The sequence below is a fragment of the Podarcis tiliguerta genome (genome assembly GCF_965153285.1).
Source record: "Podarcis tiliguerta genome assembly, chromosome: 11".
Taxonomy (NCBI): domain Eukaryota; kingdom Metazoa; phylum Chordata; class Lepidosauria; order Squamata; family Lacertidae; genus Podarcis; species Podarcis tiliguerta.
The window spans coordinates 17,649,193-17,672,993 of NC_139544.1; the positions used below are offsets into that span (position 1 = coordinate 17,649,193).

The following is a 23,801-nucleotide window of genomic DNA, read 5'->3' on the forward strand; positions in this document are numbered from 1 at the left end:
TGTACTTCAGAAATGCTAACATCACATTAACTTTTAGGTTGGCTATTTATCTACATTTAAACATGGGGATGGGGGTGCATCTGCCTTCTCTAGCGATATGCGGAGAATCTTGGAAATTAGAGACCCCTATCATGATTCGAAAAGATTGTCCATATTTTACAAGCAGAATTTCCAGCACATGCTGGAAGTGAAAGTAGATCAAAGTAAATCACAGTAGCCCTGGCATGCTAAATCCACTATTTAAAAACACACACATGGACTTTTTGCTGTTAGCAATGTAACAGGGAAATGCACTGAATGCACTGTAATGTGTGGGATGAATGAAGGATTAACATGAAGAGGTACAAAATAAGTCCCGTTGCTTTCAGTAGAAATTCAAGGGTGTGATCTTTACGTCTTTACATCAGCCCTCACCCACCCGGTGTCCTCTAGATGTTTTGAACTACAACTCCCATCAGGCCCTGCCAGCAGCACTGCTTTACATATTAAAACATAAAGTTCAATTTAATCTTACGACTCACCAGGAAAAGTAATGGTGCTGGTTATTTCCCTGCGTGCCCAAATCCAGAAACTATTCTAGATTTTCATGCACACTAGCTAGGATCACAGAATGAGGCCTTAATAAACAGCTGCCATGTTCTGATGACAACAGATAGCGACTCTCGTTGGCTATGGGAAGTTTTGAAATGACCATTAGAACGTTTGCATTAGTTCTGAATTTCCCCCACTCTAAGCCTGATTTTCTAAGGGCTTTGTGTTATTAATTGTATATGTTATAGGAAGTGAAGTGAATGATTGCTATTATGAACAGGAAATAGATTTACACTGTGCTTGTCACTTTCATCTTCAGGGGAGTCATGGATTCCTTATGTAGCTAGTTAACTTTCCATTGACTTTGTTCTGTACCAATAATAGGCAGCATTTGAGTCAAGAAAGGGAACTGGGCTTTGCATATCAAATCCCACTGAATTTTACATACAAATGAAGTACAGAAATATAGGCATGGATGGGATTTAAGCTACTCGAGAACAGAAATACTTTAACATCCGGACTTGACAAGTGCAGTGCTATTACACTGGAATCTAGGTTATTAGTAAATTTTGAATCGTTTAGCTCTACAATTTCCAGATAACATATCTTTATATTTGTAACACCAGACGTTTTTAATAGGTATGTTTACTTTGTCTTCTGCAACAGTTTGCTCATCAGCATAATATTTGGTTTGTCAAAACAATATAAGCCAGTAGGGAGTATCCTGAATTTCACAAATTAACAAAATATGCAAAACTGTGTAATTACTTGAGAATGTTCTTGTTTTCCCCAAAGGCCCCTTTATTTGAATCAATCAGTATACACCGGCTCAGGAGGAATGAAATTGCTCTACTTTCTTTCTCTTGGCAATCAGGATGCAATAGCAGAATGTTTATTCTTTGTGGTATCGTTGTTAATATCTGTAATAAAATGTAATTTTAAAATATGAACCTCAACAGGAACATTTGCAAAGTAAATGAACACAGCTTGGTTTGCATTAAGCGTACCTCGAGAACAGTCACAAACTACAATATATACAATAGTTACTTCTCATTATATGTTATGGGGCAGGAGTTATTTCTTCAGTAGTTATTTGCAGAATATGTGCGAATGGGATTTTCCGCTCATGTGATCTTTAGAGATACACAACTATTTGCATCATTCACTGCATTCATTCCTACCTATCTCCTAAATTTCACAGAGTCCTGAAGAGATTCTCATATTGCAAACGGGCTGCACACACGGCTGGCTCAAAGGCCTAGAAATGATGCCTTATGAGGAACGGCTAAGGGAGCTGGGCATGTTTAGCCTGGAGAAGAGGAGGTTAAGGGGTGATATGATAGCCATGTTCAAATATATAAAAGGATGTCACATAGAGGAGGGAGAAAGGTTGTTTTCTGCTGCTCCAGAGAAGCGGACACGGAGCAATGGATCCAAACTACAAGAAAGAAGATTCCACCTAAACATTAGGAAGAACTTCCTGACAGTAAGAGCTGTTCGACAGTGGAATTTGCTGCCAAGGAGTGTGGTGGAGTCTCCTTCTTTGGAGATCTTTAAGCAGAGGCTTGACAACCATATGTCAGGAGTGCTCTGATGGTGTTTCCTGCTTGGCAGGGGGTTGGACTCGATGGCCCTTGTGGTCTCTTCCAACTCTATGATTCTATGATTCTATATGGTCTAAAAATATCGGTCCCCTGGATGCAGCCATGAAGATAATGGTGCAAGCATATGAGCTGGTGACAGGCGCTGCTTCTTGGCTTCTTGGTGGTGCTCTGCATGAGAGGGGCAGCTGTGATGTTGGCATCACAGTCATGTGAACATAAGGAGAGTCTTGCTGGATAAGGTCAACGTTCTACCAAGTCCAGCATCCAACAGTGGTGCCTCAGACAAGTCCACAAGGAGGCCATCATGCCATTGCTCTTCAGTGGCTGGTATTCAGTGGAGATTTCATATAGCCATGAATTTGTCCAATCTTGTTTTAAAACCATTGGACAGAACAATTCTAACCCCTGACCCATGCCTCTGCTGGAGGTTAGGATTTGGCAGAAGTTTCTATCCACCAACAGAGAGGGCTCCACCTGTCAGGGATGTGGCTGAATCGACCACAGGGGAAGAGTCGGACTCAGAAGATAGACAGAGAGAGACAGACAAAGTCTGGCTCTGGAGACGAAAGATCGCAGACAGAGCAGGAGGAATTGGGCTTGACCCTCCTTCACAAAGAGTTCCCTGACTTAGCTAGAACAGACAGCTTACAAGAAGGGGGAGAGATAGACAACAGTGAGAGGGTTGCTAGGCAACCACCAGAGAGTTCTTCCTTTGAGAATGGGGATAATTTCCACCCTCCTAGCCCCCATTCTCGGAGTGCTCAGAATACAACAGAAGGGCAAGAGGGGAAAGGCGGGGCTTTGGTGTCCTTCCTGCTGTGACTGGGATGGAGACTCAGACTGACCAACTCGTTTTCAAGAGCGGCAGGCTGGAAACTGTGTGCTGGATGTAATCTGTAAATAAACATACCATAAAACTGCTAGAGAGTCATTAATTCTTACTGAGGCTTGCTTGCCTGCCTGAGATCATTACACCACCACCCAAGGTGTGAGCTTCTGTCAGGCTACAACTGACCAGAATCCTGCCAATGTTGGCGACTGTAAAGTCAGAAAAAGAGGCATTCTGGGGGCACAGCAGTATGAGCATTGGGTCTTCTGTATCCAATGCCAGCCTGTTTCCTATCAAAGGGGCCTGTACTACACCAGCTTGATGCATTTTGGGTGGCAGTGGAGTTAATAGTGGATTAGGACAGATGGCGCACTGCCCCACCAAACTTTTTCTGCTCTGAGTCAGCTTGCCCTTCTTGCCTATTACAACCACCCTAGGGGGTGCACCTCCTTCATGGATCACTGCCTTGTCATGGCGTCTGTTTCTTGGGAGAAACCTAGACAGCATCTTAAAAAGCAGAGACATCACCTTGCCGACAAAGATCCGTATAGTTAAAGCTATGGTTTTCCCAGTAGTGATGTATGGAAGTGAGAGCTGGACCATAAAGAAGGCTGATTGCTGAAGAATTGATGCTTTTGAATTATGGTGCTGGAGGAGACTCTTGAGAGTCCCATGGACTGCAAGAAGATCAGACCTATCCATTCTGAAGGAAATCAGCCCTGAGTGCTCACTGGAAGGACAAATCCTGAAGCTGAAACTGCAATACTTTGGCCACCTCATGAGAAGAGAAGACTCCTTGGAAAAGACCCTGATGTTGAGAAAGATGGAGGGCACAAGGAGAAGGGGATGACAGAGGACGAGATGGTTGGACAGTGTTCTTGAAGCTACCAGCATGAGTTTTACCAAACTGCGGGAGGCAGTGGAAGACAGGAGTGCCTGGCGTGCTCTGGTCCGTGGGGTCACGAAGAGTCGGACACGACCAAACGACTAAAGAACAACAACAAAGGGGCTGCACCTGGGTGTCAGTTTCCTCCTCCTTAGTCTCACTGATGCAGAACTCAGCAGGGAGGAGGATGGGGACGAAACTGAAATTAGTTGGCTCTGCCCATCGTTGGCTCTGGCTCCAATTCCCGTTGCTCTATCTGCCTTCCACTCTGCCTGTTTCAATGGGCACCAGCCACCACTGTGTGGTGGGTAATACCTAAATTAAGAAAGTGGTTATCACCACCTCTGATGCAATGCCAGTTCATATGTCGTTTCCTTTGTGCGTCCACAGGGCTGCTCCACTAAGGATTTTGCAGCATATGAACCAGCTGATAACCACATCTTTTTAGTACAAGTTATGCTATGTACTCTTCACAGTAGAACTTATTTGCAGAGGTGGCAAAACTGACGGCGCTGATAAAAGGCACAAATTTAGAATTCTTTAAAGAAGCCTGGAAACCCTTTCTAGACTACAGTGGTACCCCGCAAGACGAATGCCTCGGAAGACCAAAAACTCACTAGACGAAAGGGTTTTTCGTTTTCTGAGGTGCTTCGCAAGACGGATTTTCCTAAGGGCTTGCTTCGCTAGACGAAACGGCCCTGCCTCTAGTGTCATGGCGACGGTCACTGCACGCACGCACGCTCGCTTCCCCGCTCCTCCGGCTCCCTCTCACCTTCCGGCTGACGGCTCCTCCGGCTCCCTCCGACCTTCCAGCTGCCTTGCGCCGCTGCCCACCCCCCTCGCGTGCTCCCCTCAGAGAGCCATTGCCGCCAGCAGCCAGCGTTGCAGCCAGAGTCGCGCTCCTGACCCCCGCCGCCCTTCAGCAGTCGTGTCGCGCGGTGGCCACAACGCGCGGGTGAGTCTGAGGTACCGGCTGCGGCAGCTGTCCTGCTTCCCCCCCCCCGCCGTTGTTAGTGTTTAAATGCAGTGGTGCTTCGCAAGACGAAAAAACTCGCACAACGAAAAAACTTGCGGAACGAATTAATTTCGTCTTGCGAGGCACCACTGTATTTTATAAGTTATTTCCCATATGTGAAGACCACAGAGGGGATTTGAAGTGTAAGAAAATAGCAGAATATATTAAGCACGTTAAAGAGGATGCCTGGCGTGCTCTGGTCCATGGGGTCACAAAGAGTCGGACACGACTAAACGACTAAACAACAACAACAAAGAGGATGAAATTGTATAAAGTACCTTCTGATGTGCCTGTGTAAAATTACCCTGAGTTCCTGGGCTTGGCTTCCTCTTAGAACCACTTGCTTGCATGTTCCACAGGCCTGCTAGACAAGATGGTGACAGCAGACAATATTTTCAGTTGGAGCAGGAAATGAATGAAGGAATCTTTATTTGCATCAGCCATAGCAACAAAAGAACATTGCAATATACACAGAACAAAATAAAAAGTTGATTGTCAACTCAGGGCAGGTGGAGGATTTAGTCTTCTAGGTGCATGTTCTCTGTCCACCCCAGAACTGGCCCAAGTTATATGTGATGAGTATATCACTTTCAATAGAAAAGGCACTTTGATTTTCATCTAAAAGCACATTGCTTTGAAAGTGATGTGGTACAAACAGATCACCATCAAATATATATTAGATCTGTACCTGTATACAAAAAGTGATTCCCCCCATGTGTAAGCACTTAATTTTAGCTATGAGCCAAAGATATTTTTTGTGCCCCAAAGATATCATTTGTTCCTAAATGTATATATCCACTTGAGCTACCTGAAAATTTCAGGACAATTTCAGGTTCATCGTAAGTCAAAGTGACTCATATTGCATTTAAGACCCTCCATCATGACAGAAATGTTTCTAGAAAGGAACATTTCTTTTCTGTTAATTTAATTCCACACACGTTCAGTAGCTGTATCTACAACAATAGAGATGAACAAACTTCTGAAAATTGTCCTGCAATTTTTGCAACCAAATAAAAAGGGAATAAGATTTTATCCAGCCTGTTATTTGATATTGCAGGTACTAGATTTATTGTATTAATATGTACCTCGACTTTTAAAAATTGTGATCTCTTGTAATCTAACCAGACTCGATTTTATCAGCATTTTGTTGTAAGGCAAAGTAAAATGTGACTCTGAAAAATGCTCTGATCTTGTTCAATCAGAAGCCCACATAGCAGAGATGTTATCAGGCAGGAGATGGACACAAACATTACTTACATGGCTCTTTCCTTTCCTTTCTTTTTTTAAGCCATAAGCAGCACTAAACTGTGCTTATCTTTCAAGAGGTAGAGTGCATGTTTCATTGTCCTTACCAGTCCCGCTGTTTTTGTTATAGAGCTGAGCTCTACCTGTTATAACAGTAGGGTCGTTCTTAGAGAATCAGAAACATATTGTACATCTAGTTTAAACAACAGGCTTTTCAAGCTGGAGGGCACAACTACCACTGAAATAAAAGGGAAGGGCAGCAGCTGCTATAGCAGTATAATATGACAGCCCTGTTAGCCTAAGAAAGGTATGGCCATAAATATATTGTTGGATTTCAGCTCTGCCAAGCAAGGTCAATGATCTTGGCAGTTGTAGGCCAACAACCTCTGGAAAGACCATGGTTTTCTCAACCCTGGCCTTAGTGATGAACAAGCTAGAGGCCACAATTAAAAGATGAGCAAGAACTTGCTTTGGTCATTTATTTGCGCCTTTGTCTTGGTTGCATCTGCTTACGCTCTTGCGGTTATGTCAAGTCCTAGGATTTAATTGCAGGTCCGTTCCAAAGAGAATGCAGTGCACGTGATTGACATGTTCTTAAATTTTGCCATGTTACATACGATGATTATTATTAAAATTTAAATAAGAATAATAATTATTAATGTCTATGTAAGGCTGCAACGTTTAAGAAAATGTCAGCTGCATGCACTGCATTCTCTTTGCAATATAAGGGCATTCTCTATAGAATATAAGGGTGGTTTTAATATACCATATTAAAGATGTGTTGTTTGAGTCTCTTTAAAGTTACAAATAAATCCTGCCTGCTCAATATGTGATGGCTTAGGGAAAGGAGCAAATAAATTTACAAGAAGCAGCTAGGTGAGCTAGGTCCACATGTTTCATTTGTACACTTCCTAAAATTATGGAATAATTACTATTATTGCATAAAATTGATACCTTTTCTTTCCCCTTTCTCCTTTTATTAACCAAGATGCCTTTTTAAGGTGTTTTATTCAACATTTCCAATTTCAGGGCAATAAATATATTTGAAATGATATAAAAGATAATTTAGAAACCTGTTGGAAAATAGAACAGAACATATTCCCAGCACATTATAAAAGTGCTTGTAGACTAGAAGTCAATTAGACAATTTGGGCACCACACGTACAGTGCCTTGGGCATGACAGAAGAAAAGTAGGGTATAAATATCTCTTTGTTTCAGGGAATGAGGAGATAGAGTTTTGTGCAAAGCACATTAGTGGGAAAGCCATAATAATTTTTGATTGAAATTTATACTTCGAAGCAAAACAAAGGGGAGTTGGGGATAAGTCTGATCACCACCATTAAAGAGTGGATAATGTTTTTATGTTCCTGCCATTACAAGACATTTTCCACAGATTAATGCACCTGCTACCAGTGGCTGTAAAAAAAATGAAAATGTGCATAAAGTTAACTGAAAATGAAAGACTATTGCTTTGCATGAGGAAACTGTTTCTTCATTATTGCTACCAAGTAGCATACAATTTCTACATTCTTCCTATAAAAAATTACTTCACAAATACCCATCTCTCCCTGGTTTACTTACAGTTACACTATCTTTTTTCTCTTTATTATATTCTTGGTTGGTTACATGAGCATCACACAGGTTTAAAATGCCTCTGCGGAAAAGGTCACTCTTTTTTTCCTTTCAGAACATTTCTTTGCTGTTCTTGTTCCCAGAGGCAAACCTAGAATCAACAATCAATAAAAGAACATCACATAACACTTTGACTTACCTTTGAGGAATATCCATTAGGTCAACGCATTTTACCAGAGCAAAGAATGATTTTTAAAAAAAATATATGATTATTTTTAGTCAATCGGTTTAGATATAATGGCATTTCCTAATTACTGGATGGAAATTTCTTTAAATGGCTATGAGCCGGTTCTGTCATATATCCGCATCCATCTTTTATGGTACCTTCGAAAGGTAATGAAAGGATTTCATTGTGATAAATTTCCTTTTTCTTTCTTACTGCTGTTTTTTATGGACTGAAGTGCTCCCTTGCTATAACTCTGTCTCCAAAATGGATAAGGGCTTGGAATCCTAAAGGAAGGGCTAATAAGTACACAGACTAGCATGTAACAACTAGGACATCGGCGGCAAAGTACCAAAGGTAATCATCTTTGTGCCGCAAACCTGTGAATTCTAAAATTTGTGGGCTGCAGGATAGCAGAATGAATTGATGTGTGCAAACGGTGCGCCTGTGTCTGGGTGGATGTGTGTGAGTGTGTGCGGGGGGGGGGGGATAAGAAAGAGGAGTGCTCCCCTCACTTTTATCTTTGGTCCCACCTACCACTTGTTCCAGGCCCTAAACTTCAATAAGTCTCTGCACACTTGCTGCAACACCAGACTTGAAGTACGGTTGCACCTCTGGTTACGTACTTAATTCGTTCCAGAGGTCCATTCTGTTCTTAACCTGAGGTACCACTTTAGCTAATGGGGCCTCCCGCTGCCACCGCACGGTTTCTGTTCTCATCCTGAGGTAAAGTTCTTAACCCGAGGTACTACTTAACCCAAAGTCTGTAACACGAGGTGTTTGTAACCCGAGGTGTTTGTTAACCGAAGTACAACTGTAACTGAAAGTAATCTTACAATGATCAACAGGTGCACCGCCTATGCAGGGCTGTGGAGGCCAAGCCCCCCCAATTTTTCACTGAGGGGACCAGGCCCCCTCAATATTCCACAGCTGGGAGGGCCCCACTGGGCCCCTGGCAGGCCTTTCAGAGCGTGCAACGGGCCCCATTGGGCCTCCTCTCACCGTCTGACATCAGATGTGCCATAGCAAATACAGTTGTACCTTGGTTCTTGAACAGAATGCATTCTGGGAGTCCGTTCGACTTCCGGAACTGTTCGGAAACCAAGTTGCAGCTTCCTAAGTGCTGCAGGAGCATCCTGCAGTCAATCGGAAGCTGTGGAAGCTGCGCCGGACATTCAGCTTCTGAAAATCATTTGAAAACTGGAACACTCAATTCCGGTTTTCAATTGTCCAGGAGCCTAAATGTATGAGTTCAAAGGCCTTCGGCAACCAAGGTATGACTGTACATGAAAGACATTAGTTCAATCACGATTCTTTTTTTTAAAAGGACTGTGGCGTAGATTGCTTTGTGAGAGTCAATGGAAGGTGATGTAAAATTTCTAAGAGAAAAGACATAGCCCTCTGTGCAATATATTCTGCCCCTTCCTATCAGTCTCGGATGAGCAAAAGTGGGTTGTGAATTATCAGACGGTACAAAAGCAGCACACAATTGGAGGCAAGCCTTATTTCATTATCACTTCGCTAAAAAAAACCATCCCAGTCAGGCTTTCCTTTAAGACTTGTACATAAGGATAGTAAATTGACAGCATCAGAGTTTGGGGTGAGGTGGTGTGGGGGGAGAGAGAGAGACAGAGTTGTCTCCGACTTGATTTCAACCTTTAAAGAAGGGCAGAATTGTATTTTGTGTATTGCACCTTGTGGAATTAGAGCAACCGTAAAGAAAACTGGCCCAACATCTGTCTTGTTTCAAGTGGATTGTCAACAAGGAGAGGGGAGGAGGGAAAGGTTTGCAAGGGATGTTTTAAACCCTCAAGATAAACTGTCGCTTAGAACCTTGACAGACAAGAGCTTGACACACGGCTGCTCCCCAGAGGCCCTCACCTCCATGCTTGGCAAGCTGATCACGGTTGCTGAGCTGTGACGCCACAGTTGCTTGCCTGACCTGACATAATGGGCAGCTATTTACTGCAAACAAGGTAGATGGAAGAACATAGACATAAATGATGCTCTGGTGTAAGAACGAATCCACTAGAGGCCCGGACAAGCTTCTCATCTGCAGGGCTTCCCGCACCCCCACTCCCAATCCCTTGGCTAAGGTTGTTTATTTGAGTCCCTTCGGACAGTGACCAAAACCTAGCCACAAAACACCCACTTCAGTTCAATAGAGTGGTTAAAGTAGCAATTGTATGGCTATATCCCTTCCTAAGTCTAGATAACCACAGCATCGGACTGTGTTCAGAGTTCGTTTTGTCCGTCTATTACTATGCAAAGTAAAACCACTGGCCCCAAGAGAACCTGGGAGTGTGCTGTCAGTCTCACACAAACATGTAATCACAATCAAGCTTGATCTGAGAAGGCAAAGTGTCAAGAGCTGTTGCAGGGGATCACGTGAACACGGGCGTGCCCGTAATATTTATGAAGCCAGCTGAGCTGTGCATTAAATGACCTCAAAGGGTGCATTGTTCTGCAAGTTGTGCTCCTTTTCATTCACCAATGGGGATGTATGGGAATGAAGGCTCTTATGATATTTCTTCTATACAAAGATCGTCTGTGTGCAGAAGGAAATGGTGTCATCATGTGCACAAATATGAGTATTTGAAGGAAAACAGATACATTTCCCTTCCTTGAGCTGTGTTCACATTCCCATTTATTGTGCATTCGCCACATTTTTCCTGGGCTGGTCTCTAATCCAAATTTGCACGACACAATCCAAAATGCATATGCACCCGGTACTTTATTATGCTTCGTTTCTCAAACCAGCTTCACAACAATCAGAGTCTTGGAGCCATTCCTAGTTTGTCTTCAGCCAACATGAGCACCTTGGCAAAGACATTCCTCCCTGTCAATGGCTCTGAGTGTACACACAAATAATGGAAGCCGTGCTGATGTGAACAGCTGGGAGGGAGAGCTGTGAAACACAATGGGGAGGAAACAACTTCACTGCCCTCTAAGATAGTAATGTGATCGGCACCCTTAAAAAACTATGTGTCTAGTAGAAAGGCTTTGTTGGGTGAGTTCCTACTGATGTTATATTAGAGCAGGCATAGGCAAATTCAGCCCTCCAGATGTTCTGAGACTACAGTTCCCATCATCCCTGACCACTGGTCCTGTTAGCTAGGGATGATGGGAGTTGTAGTCTGGAGGGCCGAGTTTACCTATGCCTGTATTAGAGGACTTTAGGCTAGCTGAGCTTCCCCAGCCTGGTAGCCTAGAGATATTTTGGGCTACAACTCCCATCGTCACTGAACATTGGTGATGCTGGTGGGGAATGATCTAAAACAGGGGTAGGCAACCTAAGGCCCATGGGCCGGATGTAGCCCAATCACCTTCTAAATCCGACCCGCGGACGGTCAAGGAATCAGTGTGTTTTTACATGAGTAGAATGTGTGCTTTTATTTAAAATGCATCTCTGGGTTATTTGTGGGGCATAGGAATTTGTTCATATTTTTTCCCAAAATATAGTCTGGCCCACCACATGGTCTGAGGGACGGTGGACCGGCCCATGGCTGAAAAAGGTTGCTGATCCCTGGTCTAAAATATCTGGACTGAGGAAGGTTGTGCTAGCTTCAAGATCTCTAATATAAAACCAGTAGGAACTTCCCAACAAAGCTTTTCTACTAGACACATGCAAAGAGAACGGTAGAAAAAGCTTCGCCAACTTTTGATGGGCCCAACGTTGCCTGCAGGTTGCTACTGGTTACCCTCACCTGGCCTGTCAAGAGATGAATGCTTCCAACAAAGTGCTTCCCCCAAGTCTGGGATCCCTGCCGAGTGAGACAGGTCCTTTGGGTTCTTTGTAGAGGCAGCTAAGATGTAATGGGATGCCATTTTCCTCTGACGACATGAAAGAACCCTGCACTCACACGCTATCTCCTCCAACGAATATTTTCACATGCTTAATTCTAGGGCAGCTGGACCAATCATTGCCAGAAGCCTTGTTATCTGCCTTGAACGTGTTGAAGGGAGGCAAGCAAGATAAAAATTAAAGCAATTTCCTCCCATAGAATGCTCTAAAGTGTTGAATGCAGTAAGCTAGGGGAGGCTAGCCCACCAGCCTGCCCCTCAAAGCATATTTTACTACCCCCCTCGAACAGATGAATTTTTGCAACAGTGACAAAAAGAAGCAGCCCAGCTGTGGGGTGGTTAGGGAAGTTTACAACCTGGGCAGCTCTGGGAAGCTTCCAACAAAATATAAGGGAGAACAACAAAACGTCAAATGCTTGCCAAAACAGGGCTCCTGTCACATGTCTATAAAAAAGTCATATTGTAATTGTTTATTTCTTTGACATCCAGAGAGAGGGCGTTACAGAAGGTGAGTGCAGCTACTGGGAAAGTCTTTTGCCTGTAACTGGACGATGAAGATGGATTCAGTATAAGGTATTGTAAGCTACTTCTAGGTTGTTCTTGTTTTTATAATACTTTACACAGTACAAAGTGTTTTACAGGCTTTGCGTTTATTATAGCATAAGATGACTCATGATTAGGACTCCAGCATTGTACCTAATAAGATTTTGTTAGGCAAGTATCAAGTTTGTGAATTACTCTCAGAGGGTTCCAGTGGAGCTAAGTCTGCAGACAGTATTGTGTTAATAGTAGATAATCAATCACAAATGAGATAACACATTCCACGTATGGGGCGAGTGTGACACCAGATTATTTGTATTAATACCCTTGTGGGATATTTTCAAGTTACTACTTTTGAATATACACTCTGGGATAACTTGACTAATATAATAAAAGCTCCATAAGATATCAGAGGTACCAATCTAATTCTTAATATAAACCTAACCAGCCATTAAAACACATTTTCCCCCACATTACATTCTCCATTACCGATATAAAAGAAATCATAACAAATGTTCATTCTAAAACGAAGTTAATGTTTAGTTAGAAAATGAAATGTAAGGAAAAGGGGAGGGCTCTTCCGATTTTCAAGGGATCAGAACCTGTAATGTTTGTAAGGATGGTAATATTATTTTACCTCATTTTTAGTGGTTTCACTGGTTAAGGGATCATAAAATTTGGTTCAATGTAGCTGTAGTCAGGTGAGATGAAGGATCGCCATGAATGGGCAGTTAATCACTTGCCAATATCATGGAAACGACCATTAAAAATGTAACAGCACAACTTAACTAATGTTTTAAAATTTATTAGTATTTATTAATTTATACCCTGCTTTTTGAGAAATATTGTTCACAGAGAGGCATCCATTGCTTTACAAACATTGCAATATATAAAATAAGAAAAAGCAACACATTCTGTAAATTAATCTAATGAATAAAAGAGCAGGGCAGCTTTTCAAATCCAAGGACCCACAGCGTAAAATCCTCACTATGCACTCACTACCCACTAAAAGCTACAGGAAAGAGATTGTTATTATTTATTGAATTTATATACCGCACTATACCCGGAGGTCTCAGGGCAGTTCACAGAACAAAATCAAAATGTAAAACCACAGAATATATAATCAAAATAAAAGTAACAACCCAATACCCCCCAATACCCCCACTACAGTTTAAAAGGGCATAGGATGTCTATCAAATCAACCAGAGGCCTGGTTAAAAAGGAATGCTTGATCTTCAAAGTTCTCATACACATCACAATGGATGAGAATGGATGAGTCCTGCAGGGTCCCCAGAGGCACAGAGTTCCACAACTGTGGGGCACATATGTGCCATATTTTTCTCTGCTATTCTTGCTAAGTTAACACATTAGAATAGGGATGGAGGCCCTCTGGCCTTCCAGATGTTCTTGGACTCCAGCTCCCATCAGTCCAAGTCAACATTGGCAGTTATGAGGGATGATGTGACTGGCAGTCTGGGAACATCTGGAAGGGTCACAGGCTACCCACCTGGTTCTGAGCATTGTAAAACGTTCTGGAGCCCTTTTTAAGGACCCAAAAGCGATTTGGAAATGCTCTTGTGAACACACAAAATGAAAACAAAACAGGAAATGCAGCAACATCTGGAAGGCCAAGCTTCTTCATCCTTGCATTGCACGATTGTTCTGGGAATTCTTTTATCACAGGACACCAATTTCCTTCCTTCCTTTGAACAAGTCCAAGGGATGTCTTTTACTATCTTTTTTGCTTGACATCATCAGTTCAGTAGAAGTCTGTGAGTGACCAAAATTGCCTGATTCACCTGAAGGCTGATTCACAGGATAGCCCCCAAAGTAGCAAGACCTCACTTAATTCAGTCCATCCTTCATATTAGGACACTTGGGACTACCATAAGCTCTTCTTCTTCCTGACCAGAGTTGTGCTTGCACTCTCTATACCCCTTCCTCATTTGCTCACCCTCATCCAGTGCCCCAATAGAAGGCCCTCCAAGTTTTATGGTCCTTCAGTCTTCTATAAATGAGGCAGAGATATCTCGTTGGATATAATTCAGCCACCAACTAAGCGTTCATTGAAATATGCCAGGGAAGCAATGGGTGGATAATGTTAGTGGAAGAGTTGAAAGAGGAAGATCAGAGGTCAAGATCACCACTAATACATTTTCTAGAGTCTACCTTCAGTAGTGTGTAGTACAGTCTTAAACCTGTTTATTCATGAGTTACTATTCATAAGCTGGATCCTGTAGAGCAGTGGCTTTCAACCAGTGTGCTGTAGCACCCTGGGGCACCTTGAATGATGGTTAGGGGTGCCATGGGCAACATTGCCCTCTGTCCCTCTTTCCTTCCCTCCCTCTTCCGATGCCCTCTTGCGTCTCTGCCCCCCAAAGGCTTGCACAGCTGTTCCCCACCCAGTATTTCCCAGCTTCTGCCTTCTGAACTATGCCCCTCTGCAAACCACTGTTCCAAATCTATACTGTCCTCCCGCTCCTGGGAAGATTCAGGATCAGGGGGTGGGGGTGGCTCCCACCATTCTTCCTCAGTGCAGCCCTCCTCAGCGCAGTCCGTGACAAGGGATGCTCCTCTGAGCATGAGCAAGCTCTGATTCCAACCTTTGAATTCAGCGGGACTCCCGTGTGTTTGGGAGTGCTGTTTTACATTGCAATCCTGCGGTCACTTACAGGGGAGTAAAAGCTCTATGCAACTCTGTGGGCCTTACTTCCTTAGATATGTGTTTCAAAAGTATGTCTTCATTCTTCCTTGGCCTCAGTTCTCCCTGAATACATTTCCCGTACTTGCACATAACCAGAGTTTATGTTAATCCTGAGCTATCATCCCCCAGCCTTATATTTTTTATATTAAAAAAAAAGGGTGTAGTGATCAGTATCCATCATCTTTCCAACTGCCTTGTCACTACATCAATTAATACAATTGAGCAAAAAATGTCACAGGCCCGGCGGAAAAACCTTTCCGCAGCCTTTCAGGGGGAAGTTTAGTTCCAGCTTTTTCGCCTTGCATTAGCTCCTGTCATCCACAAAACAACAGAACCCAGTGGTGTCAATTATATTTGATTGACTGAGTAAAGCACACACACAAATAAGCGAAAACAATGGACACAAAAATCTATATATGACTCCCCTTGTCAGCGCAAATGCTTGTCTTCTCCATTTTCATGCTGCACGGTGTCCTGCTGCTATGGGCTTAAATGCTTCCTTCAGCCCCCAAACTATCACCAATTAAGTTAGCAGGGTCTTCAGAGGTGTCAAACGACTCCCTGGGCAATTGGCTGTAACTGCTGTTCAATAAATGAGGTCTAATTTATCAGTTTAACTTCACTTTTAAAAACCTAATGTCTCACGGTACCATGTGCTATTTGCCCAGAAAGTGAAGGGATGCCTGCCATGGCGTGTTTTGAAAGTTAGAAGAAGCTCTTGTTAACAGCGCTACATTTTTTTGGTCTGTCACGCCTTTTCTCCTCTTGTTGAACGATGGATCTGAATAAAATATACTCATGCAGCTCATAGTTATACATCATTGGGTCCTACAGAAGCCTTCAGGCAGAAAGCGGATAAATAAAAAACAAATGTGAATTACTGCAGGCTTGTGCTGTCTTTGGAGCACATGATTTTAATGGCACTGGGCTGGAGCAGTGTTTGTTTGTGTGTTTGCGCGTGGATATTTGCATCGAGATTTAGCCTAAACTCTGTTATCAGTGCCATCGGCCCATGCATTGCATATGCTAAATAAAATTGTGGAAGTCCTGAACTTTTGCCTGGGTGGAATGAAAGACCAGATGCAGCCTAATGAGCTGGTGCTTGATTCAGACAAGACAAACAGTGGGATGGTCATCAGACAAACTAAACCGGATTGAGAGTATAGCCTGTTCTGGAGAGGAACCAGACTAATAGCCTGGCACTGCTTTTGGACCCAGCATTGGTCCTGGAGGGCCAAGTGTGGCCAGGAATGCTTTTGCCCAGCTTGGACTATTCTACCTGCCATACCACTTCCTGGAGAAGGCAGACCTGACCACTATGAGCCATGCCTTATCATATAGACTACTGCGGTGCACTCTCTGTGTGGCTGCCCTTGAGCAGCAAACTGGTGCACAATGTGGCAGCCAGAGTGTTTTCTGATGGGTGCTTTTCTCCTCTTTGTTGAGGCCAAATAAAAGACCGATCATAGGAAGATTCCTTATGTGGAGTCAGATCATTGGCTCATCTTGCTCACCACTGTCTATACTGATGGACAATGGCTCTCCAGGGTTGCAGGTAGGAGTGTTTTGCTCCAGCCCTACCTGGATATGCTGGGGATTGAATAAATAACTACTGAATTCCAAGTGGTGGCGGTTGGTGGGACAGGAGGGAAAGTCTACAGGTGAATATTAATTTCATCATCATCATCATCATCATGTGAATTTGTATGCCACCCTTTACCCATGGAGCTCAGGGTGGTTCACATAGTGCAATATTTACAACTCTTATCACATTGATGAAAAGACTCATCTGATCAACAATATGATAACAAGAGTTTACAAGAACTCTGTTTACACTTCATGGTTCGGCAGTACAAGTGATATACATAACTGGATGCAATGACAAAAAGTTCAGTGAAGTACAATTTCACCATCTCACATAGTTCAACCATTATGAGAGATGGCCAGATCTTTCGATTTTGGCTACTTTCAGTTTCTATTCCCCATCCCCCTCCAAAAAAAAGATTCAGTTCACCACATTTCTGAATCAGTTTACAATTTTGTAAGAAGAATCCCTGAAAATTTGTCAGAATATATATATATATATATATATATATATATATATATATATATATGCAAAGAATGTTATCCAATACATTTTTGTAAGTTATTTTCACTAACCAATAAATTTTCATGCACACTTTCACCTAATATAAACATTTTTGTATAGATTTATTGATTGGAAGGAACTGCATTGCAAAATTCAGAGAAGTGTGAATTTCACAAGAAACCTGTGTCTTGGCTGATGGTTTCTCAGAAATTGCAAATTAAGTAGGGTTCCATTAAAAAGTGACCTGCATCAAATTTCTCCCCCCTTCCTTTTTTTCTTCACCTGTTTTCTGTTCACTCTATTCTTCCTTGTTCTTAAAACATTTTATTTACTTGATCTGCCCCCCCCTTCAATCCTTCCCCTCCTTTCCTGGGCTTTAAGACCTTTAATTCTTGACTGCATTACCTCTCCTTTCAATTGGAAAATAACTTTAACAATTAATAATTACCTTCAATAACTAAACCAATCCAGCTGCATTCGTGATTTCACTTTGGCCTACATCTGATCTTCTTTGTACAAACCCACACTCTATTTAAATCATTTGAAGAACACACTTCTTACCCATCTGCCACATTGATGTGCTGGGATTCCAAAGTCCCTCTTAATGTGTGCACATGCATCTTAAAACACCAGTGGAAAGAAGCAGTAGATCATTTTTCATAAAACCTTTTGGGCCCTTTGTCCTGTTGTGGGCTACTGCCCCCTAGAGTCCCGAAACAAGCATGCTTATTCAAAAGCGAAGCTCATTTCCTTCCTCTGAATTTCAGCGTACTTTTCTGCTCGCAGAGAAAACCAGAACTCTTGGCGCTCTTCCAACCCTTTCTCCACCTACTTTGATCCTATAAATGAGCAGGGATTCCCCCCCCCCCTTCAACATAGATTGCCCTTCTTTAGCCCTCTATAGAACAAACACTGGAGTCCTTTAAGTCTAACACAGCAATTTCTGCACTGGGACTGAGCCAGAAATGGAGCTAATCTCAGTCCATTACTCTGCTAATGCTTATCTTGACCTTAGGACTATTTCAAATACTCCGAGAAGTCATTAGCACTTATGGGCATCAGTGCTTTCTCATTCCCACATTCTTCTATTAATTGTTCTTCCAATTCGAGTGAGGAACTGCAGGTACAAAATATTTCTGCAGTAGGCATTAGCGAGTAAATGAAAAAAAAGAGAAAGAAATAAAGACTATGGAGGCATGCATTTAACATAAAGCGAAAGCCGGGGGGGGGGGGGAACACATGTCAAGTTAAAAACATCACAACAGAACAAGGTGAAATAAAGCAGAATACATGAGTGGAATGCGTAAGCAAACACACCAGAAAAACACTCCAGCAATATAAAACAGACGAATTTAATTTGCATGAGGATAATGACTGTCTTCTCTGATTTAGGAAATAGCACAAGCCATGGAATAAATGATGGTCTTTTATTATTTAGGAAAAGGCACAAGTGGTCATTTATTTTTGATGACAGAATGCACTCCAAATGGGATGGGCTAATACAAATGCATATTACAGGGCTTCCTCTATTTATTTTTTATAAAGATTTATAGACTGCTCTTCCTACCAAATGCCAGGGTGGTATACCATATGCTCCACAAACACAGAAAGCATAAAACATCATTAAAGCAGTACAGAATAATCATAAAAATGACTGGCGCATCTAAAAATGTTTAAGTAGCTGAATAGGTCTGTTGGAATAAAAAAAGTCTATAACAGATGCCTGAAAATTAGCAGCGAGGATACCTCTCTGCTCTGCTGGAAGAATGCTCTACGTCATGTGACCAGCAACAATAAATGCCCAACTTTTAGTGGGGGCTGCTCAGGCCTCATGTAACATGGGATTACAGCAATTGGGCTGGAATATATGGACTCTGGCAGGCCCAAGTTGTGCAGGGCTTTGATATGTCAATGTAGCCTTGACCGTAGATTGTACAGTCACTCCAGATTCAGGTGCTATGGAGCAAGAGATGCATGTCATAGAATAATAGAATCATAGGGCTGGAAGGAACCTCAAGGGCAATCTAGTCCAACCTCCTGCAAAGCAGGAATCTCAGCTAAAGCAACCATGACAGATGGCCATCCAACCTCTGCTTAAAAACCTCCAAGAAAGGAGAGCCCACAACCTCCCGAGGGAGACCGTTCCTCTGTCGAACAGCTCTTACTGTTAGAAGGTTTTTCTTGATGTTTAGTCGGAATCTCCTTCTTTGTAACATGAAGCCATTGGTTCGAAGTCCTGCCCTCCAGAGCAGGAGAAAACTAGCTCGCTCTACTAGAATCACAACATGTGTGCTTCAAAATCAATTGCTTCAGATCAGTTAGAAGCAATGAGAAACTTTCTATGTTTAATAGGCGGACATTCTTACCAGAGGGCAAAGACCAAGAAGAAGCTGCATCTCCCAGGGAGAACATCATGGCAAGAGGAAGGCCAACCTGGATTCATCTATAAACCATCTTCCATGTAACAGCCTTTGAGATATTTGAAGACAGCTACCATATCTCCTCTCAGTCTCCTCTTTTCTAGGCTAAACATACCCAGCTCCCTCAACCAATCCTTATAAGGCTCGGTTTCTAGACCCCTGATCGTCTTGGTTGCCCTCCTTTGCACACGTTCCAGCTTGATATCCAAAAGGATTGAACTTTGGCACACACACACACACACACACACACACTGCAACCAACTGAGCACAACCAACCAAGCTCTGGAACCTCTAATCCCTTGCAATGCTAATAAAGATAAATATATAAAGAACCCACCCCCAAACTAAGAAGAAGAAGAAGAAGAGTTTGGATTTGATATCCCGCTTTATCACTATCCGAAGGAGTCTCAAATCGGCTAACATTCTCCTTTCCCTTCCTCCCCCACAACAAACACTCTGTGAGGTGAGTGGGGCTGAGAGACTTCAGAGAAGTGTGACTAGCCCAAGGTCACCCAGCAGCTGCATGTGGAGGAGCGGGGAAGCGAACCCGGTTCACCAGATTACAAGTCTACTGCTCTTAACCACTCCACCACACTGGCTCACACTAACACTATGCAATACCCCCCACCTGCCCCTCTTTCTTTCCCCTTTCTTTCCCTCCAACTGCAAGTTGTCCGGGACATTTCACAAACTGAAAAGGACGCTATGAACTGAAAGTGGAGATCCTTCATTAGCAGGGTTGTTGTAACATTTATGATGTGTTCAATATGGGCAACGTATTTATAATTAAGATTTGAAAATTACAGAGGAAAAATAATGATATGCAAGATGTTGAATGATTGAATTTGGAAGCCAGGGCGAGGGGGAGGAAGTCAAACAAGGTGCATTTGGTGTATAATTGAATGTAAAAGTGTTGTTATTTAAAGAAATATATTGGAAAATAAAAATATTTTTAAAAAAGAAATTGGAGATCCTTGTTTATTTGTTCATTTCGTAACACAAGAAAATCTTCATAAAAAATGAATTTTTAAAAAACAATAGCAATGTGCAGAAATAAGGTGTCAGAGTTGGGAATTAGGCTGAAGTGAAGCAAGTAACTTGCATTTGATCCTAGTTCTTTGCTGTCCTTCTTTAATCTGGGAGTGTAACTTCTTCATTTCAACCAGCTGCTTAATCCCAGGAAATGTCTGAGATCCAGTTAAACTTCATTTTGTCTTAAGTATAGACTGGTCCTAAAGTAGAACCATTTATTTATTTTTACTTGTTCAACAATGTTATGAGATAGACAAATAGCTGTGACATTAAAGAATCACCTCAACTGGAAAACCAGAAAAATGACTATGTAACAAGACCATTAAATCCAATACCTTTTATTCTATGTAGCACACCGATACAAAATATAACAGCATAAAAATGTCACAGGACAGTCAAAACACAATATGTCAATATGATGGAAATATGAAGAGGGGAAAATCAAACTTATGGCAGCGTCCTAATTGGTAAAAATCACAATCCACCAGCAATGATCCTTCTGTGCTGCTGGCAAAGTCCAATCAAAGAGTAAATTGATTCAAATGCTTAGACACAGACTGTAGATACAACAAATGGGTATAAGGCTCCCAGAGCTGAGAGATTTACTGTTTATTTGGGATTTAAGCATTTGCAGAGACATTCTGCCTCAAAAATAGTAGCTCTAAACTCTCAATACAATGTAAAGCATGGAATGCTGTTGGCTAAATAAACAGGCCATATACCTGTAAAGCAAACTGTCTATAAAAGAATATTTGCAAATATGGACAAAGGCTAACTCATAATTATTAGGTAGTTCAGATATAGTATTACTGTCTAGCAAACCCATAGCTGGCTTGTTAAATCAGTTTATTGACCAGAATCTTAAATCACATTCAGACTATATCTTAAAGTTCTGGTAAATGAACCACCATTAAACCACAGTCCCATGTTTTCATATACAACAGGAAACTGCAGTATAAGTTTACCAGGATTGGTGCACAGAAGCTGGCATGTGAATGGAGGAGACAATGGCGAAAGATGCATGTTCCCGGTTTGCTAAACTGTAGTTTATTATCCACAAGTTAATAAAACCACAGGTTGGCATTATGTGCAAATTCAGCCAAAGTAAATTGAGTAGCGCTCCTTCTTCTCAGTCCAGCCTTGCTTGTGTCGACTGTGATCAGTAAGTTAGTCAAGAGAGGATGCTACTAAGTGAAAGGTAATATTAAGAGAAGGGGTCAGGCTGGATGGTTTTCTGGTCCATAAGAGCCTTCTAAATCTATGATCATGGAACCGGAGGGCTATAAGTTTCTTCCTATACTAAAACAGGGAATCTTTGAATTGTTACTCTGCCCAAGGGTAAAAAAGTCCCGCTGCATTTGTTACTTTGTGTAGCGTGTAGTTCAAATCCTAGCTAGGTCTTTGTGGAGTGGTGGGACCATTGCTGTATCTCAGACCTTCCAAGTGTCCCTGTTTTCCAGGGACAGTCCTGTATTTACAGAAGCCGTCCCAGTTTCTGATTTGATCCCGGAATGTCCCACTTTTCCTTAGGACGCCCCTATTTTCATCAGAGAAATGTTGGAGGGTATGGTAGAACGTCCCTATTTTCAGTGGAGAAACATTGTAGGGTAGGGAGTTATGCAACCCCCGAGCCAAGGGGATAAGCAACTATACAACCGTTAGAAGACAACTGAAGGCAGCGCTGACTTGGGAAGTGGCCAATTTTAATTCCATAGCACGTTGTCTTGAGTCATTATGCCACCCAGGGGTCGTCTGGGGTTGGGGGGACTCCACCTGCCCACACAAATATTGGAGGGGTATGGTATCTGCAGTCCTGCCATTTATGTTAGCTGGGGCAGAAGATGGGGACAACGACATGCTGTCCCAGCCTAGAGCTACCACAGTGGTCGTCAGGCCCAGATTCGGCCCTATCCCATCATGTGAAGGCAGCGGGGTTGGCTTCTAATGCAGTAAATTCTGAGCTAACTGAGGACTTCCGTGTCCCCCAGAATGTCTTCCACCTGGAGGTTTTATGGGCAGAATAGGGAGCTCCATGCCAGCAGATTCACTCCATAGGCAAAAGTTGGCAGTGACATATCTCCATCCAACCCAAGCTCCCCTCCAGGCTTGCACAAAGTGTAGGTTGGATTGCAGTGTTGTACTGTAATCCTATACCCACTTACCTAAGAGGAAGCCCTGGGAATGAAGCACACATTTTAATTTGCCCTTCACTGAATGCTCTGCTAAGCTTCATGGAAAATCACAAATTGCAGCATTTATTTCATCCCCCAACATACCTCAGTAAATATAAGAATGATCACCTATAATGGAGCTGAACTACTGTATGCATTGAACACAGATCAGGAGGGAGTAAATGCCAGGAATGTTTTAATTGCAAAAGAGAGTTTTGGGTTTTTTGTAATCATTTCCCAACTGCAGATTCTGCAGATGCTTTTTTTACTAATGTTGTCCAGTTCCTATAGCTTGTGCACAAAACACCAATGCTTCCGAGGGTCTATTTGGATACTTATGCTTGAAATGTTCTTACGCATTCCACTGGGTTTTTCAGCATAACATCTCCCCAGTCCCAGAGGTTTTCCTTATGAGGGATTCTTTGCTAAATGGTTCTGCATGAAGAACTAACCTATGGGATCTTAATTTAGTTATTGTGATAGCACCACACACTGTCATTTCTTTTTTAAAAAAATGAATGAAATTTATGCATTCTATCTTTTGTATACAACATCTAAATGAGAAAGAGAACGGGGAATATTTGTAGGCTTACTAGCAAAAGTCTTATCTGAGGGGGCTGAAATACCAATCAATGGCTCATTGCGTTTTGTGTTTTTATGTATTAAAAAAAAATTCAAAGTGAATGCTTTAATCTCCAATGCCTTTAGGGAAGGGGGAAAAAATGAAATCTTTGTCTCCCAGTCCATAGTGTGGAGAAATAAATTAGTATAATGATTTATGTTTACGGTTTTAGTCAATTCTGATAGAGATTATAGAGACAAAATGACAAACTGCCTTTGCAGTAAACTTAAATCATGTCAGCCAATCTTTAGTTTTTCCTTACTCTAATTGCTCCTCCTGTTCATTTATCTTCCTAGGCAATCTTTAGAAGAAATACTAGTTCAATCAGTGCATGTGCAAACCACCAGAGATAAAAAGTTTAGCCTAATTTGTCTCACTAAATTGTAATGCCTCTAGTAAACAAATCGTAGCTTGAAAAGGACCGAGAAAATCTAAATGAAGGGAGGGGAAAAGATACAAAACGTTTTGCCCTCTATTGCGGGACACTTTTTTTTTTAAAAAAGTGAATTTTGC

The 23,801-nt window shown here is 42.2% G+C and overlaps 2 long non-coding RNA genes across 6 annotated transcripts in view; one reads left to right on the plus strand and one right to left on the minus strand.

Moving 5' to 3' along the window:
- LOC310660091 overlaps window positions 1-19,546 on the plus strand; it is a 37,590-nt gene extending 18,044 nt beyond the window's left edge. The window contains exons 4-5 of the long non-coding RNA XR_014503168.1: window positions 12,200-12,283; window positions 19,396-19,546. This is a non-coding gene — a long non-coding RNA (uncharacterized lncRNA). The remainder of the gene's footprint in view (window positions 1-12,199; window positions 12,284-19,395) is intronic.
- Window positions 1,309-9,717, minus strand: LOC310660087. 5 transcript variants are annotated; one of them, XR_014503157.1, is made up of 4 exons: window positions 9,601-9,717; window positions 7,693-7,834; window positions 5,144-5,229; window positions 1,309-1,451 (listed from the first exon to the last, which is right to left on the minus strand). It is a non-coding gene; the product is annotated as an uncharacterized lncRNA (long non-coding RNA). The 5 variants fall into 5 exon arrangements; XR_014503158.1 differs by having other exon boundaries at window positions 5,144-5,226; window positions 9,601-9,716; XR_014503159.1 differs by lacking the exon at window positions 9,601-9,717 and adding an exon at window positions 8,948-9,123 and having other exon boundaries at window positions 5,144-5,226.
- Window positions 19,547-23,801: the final 4,255 nt, after the last annotated feature.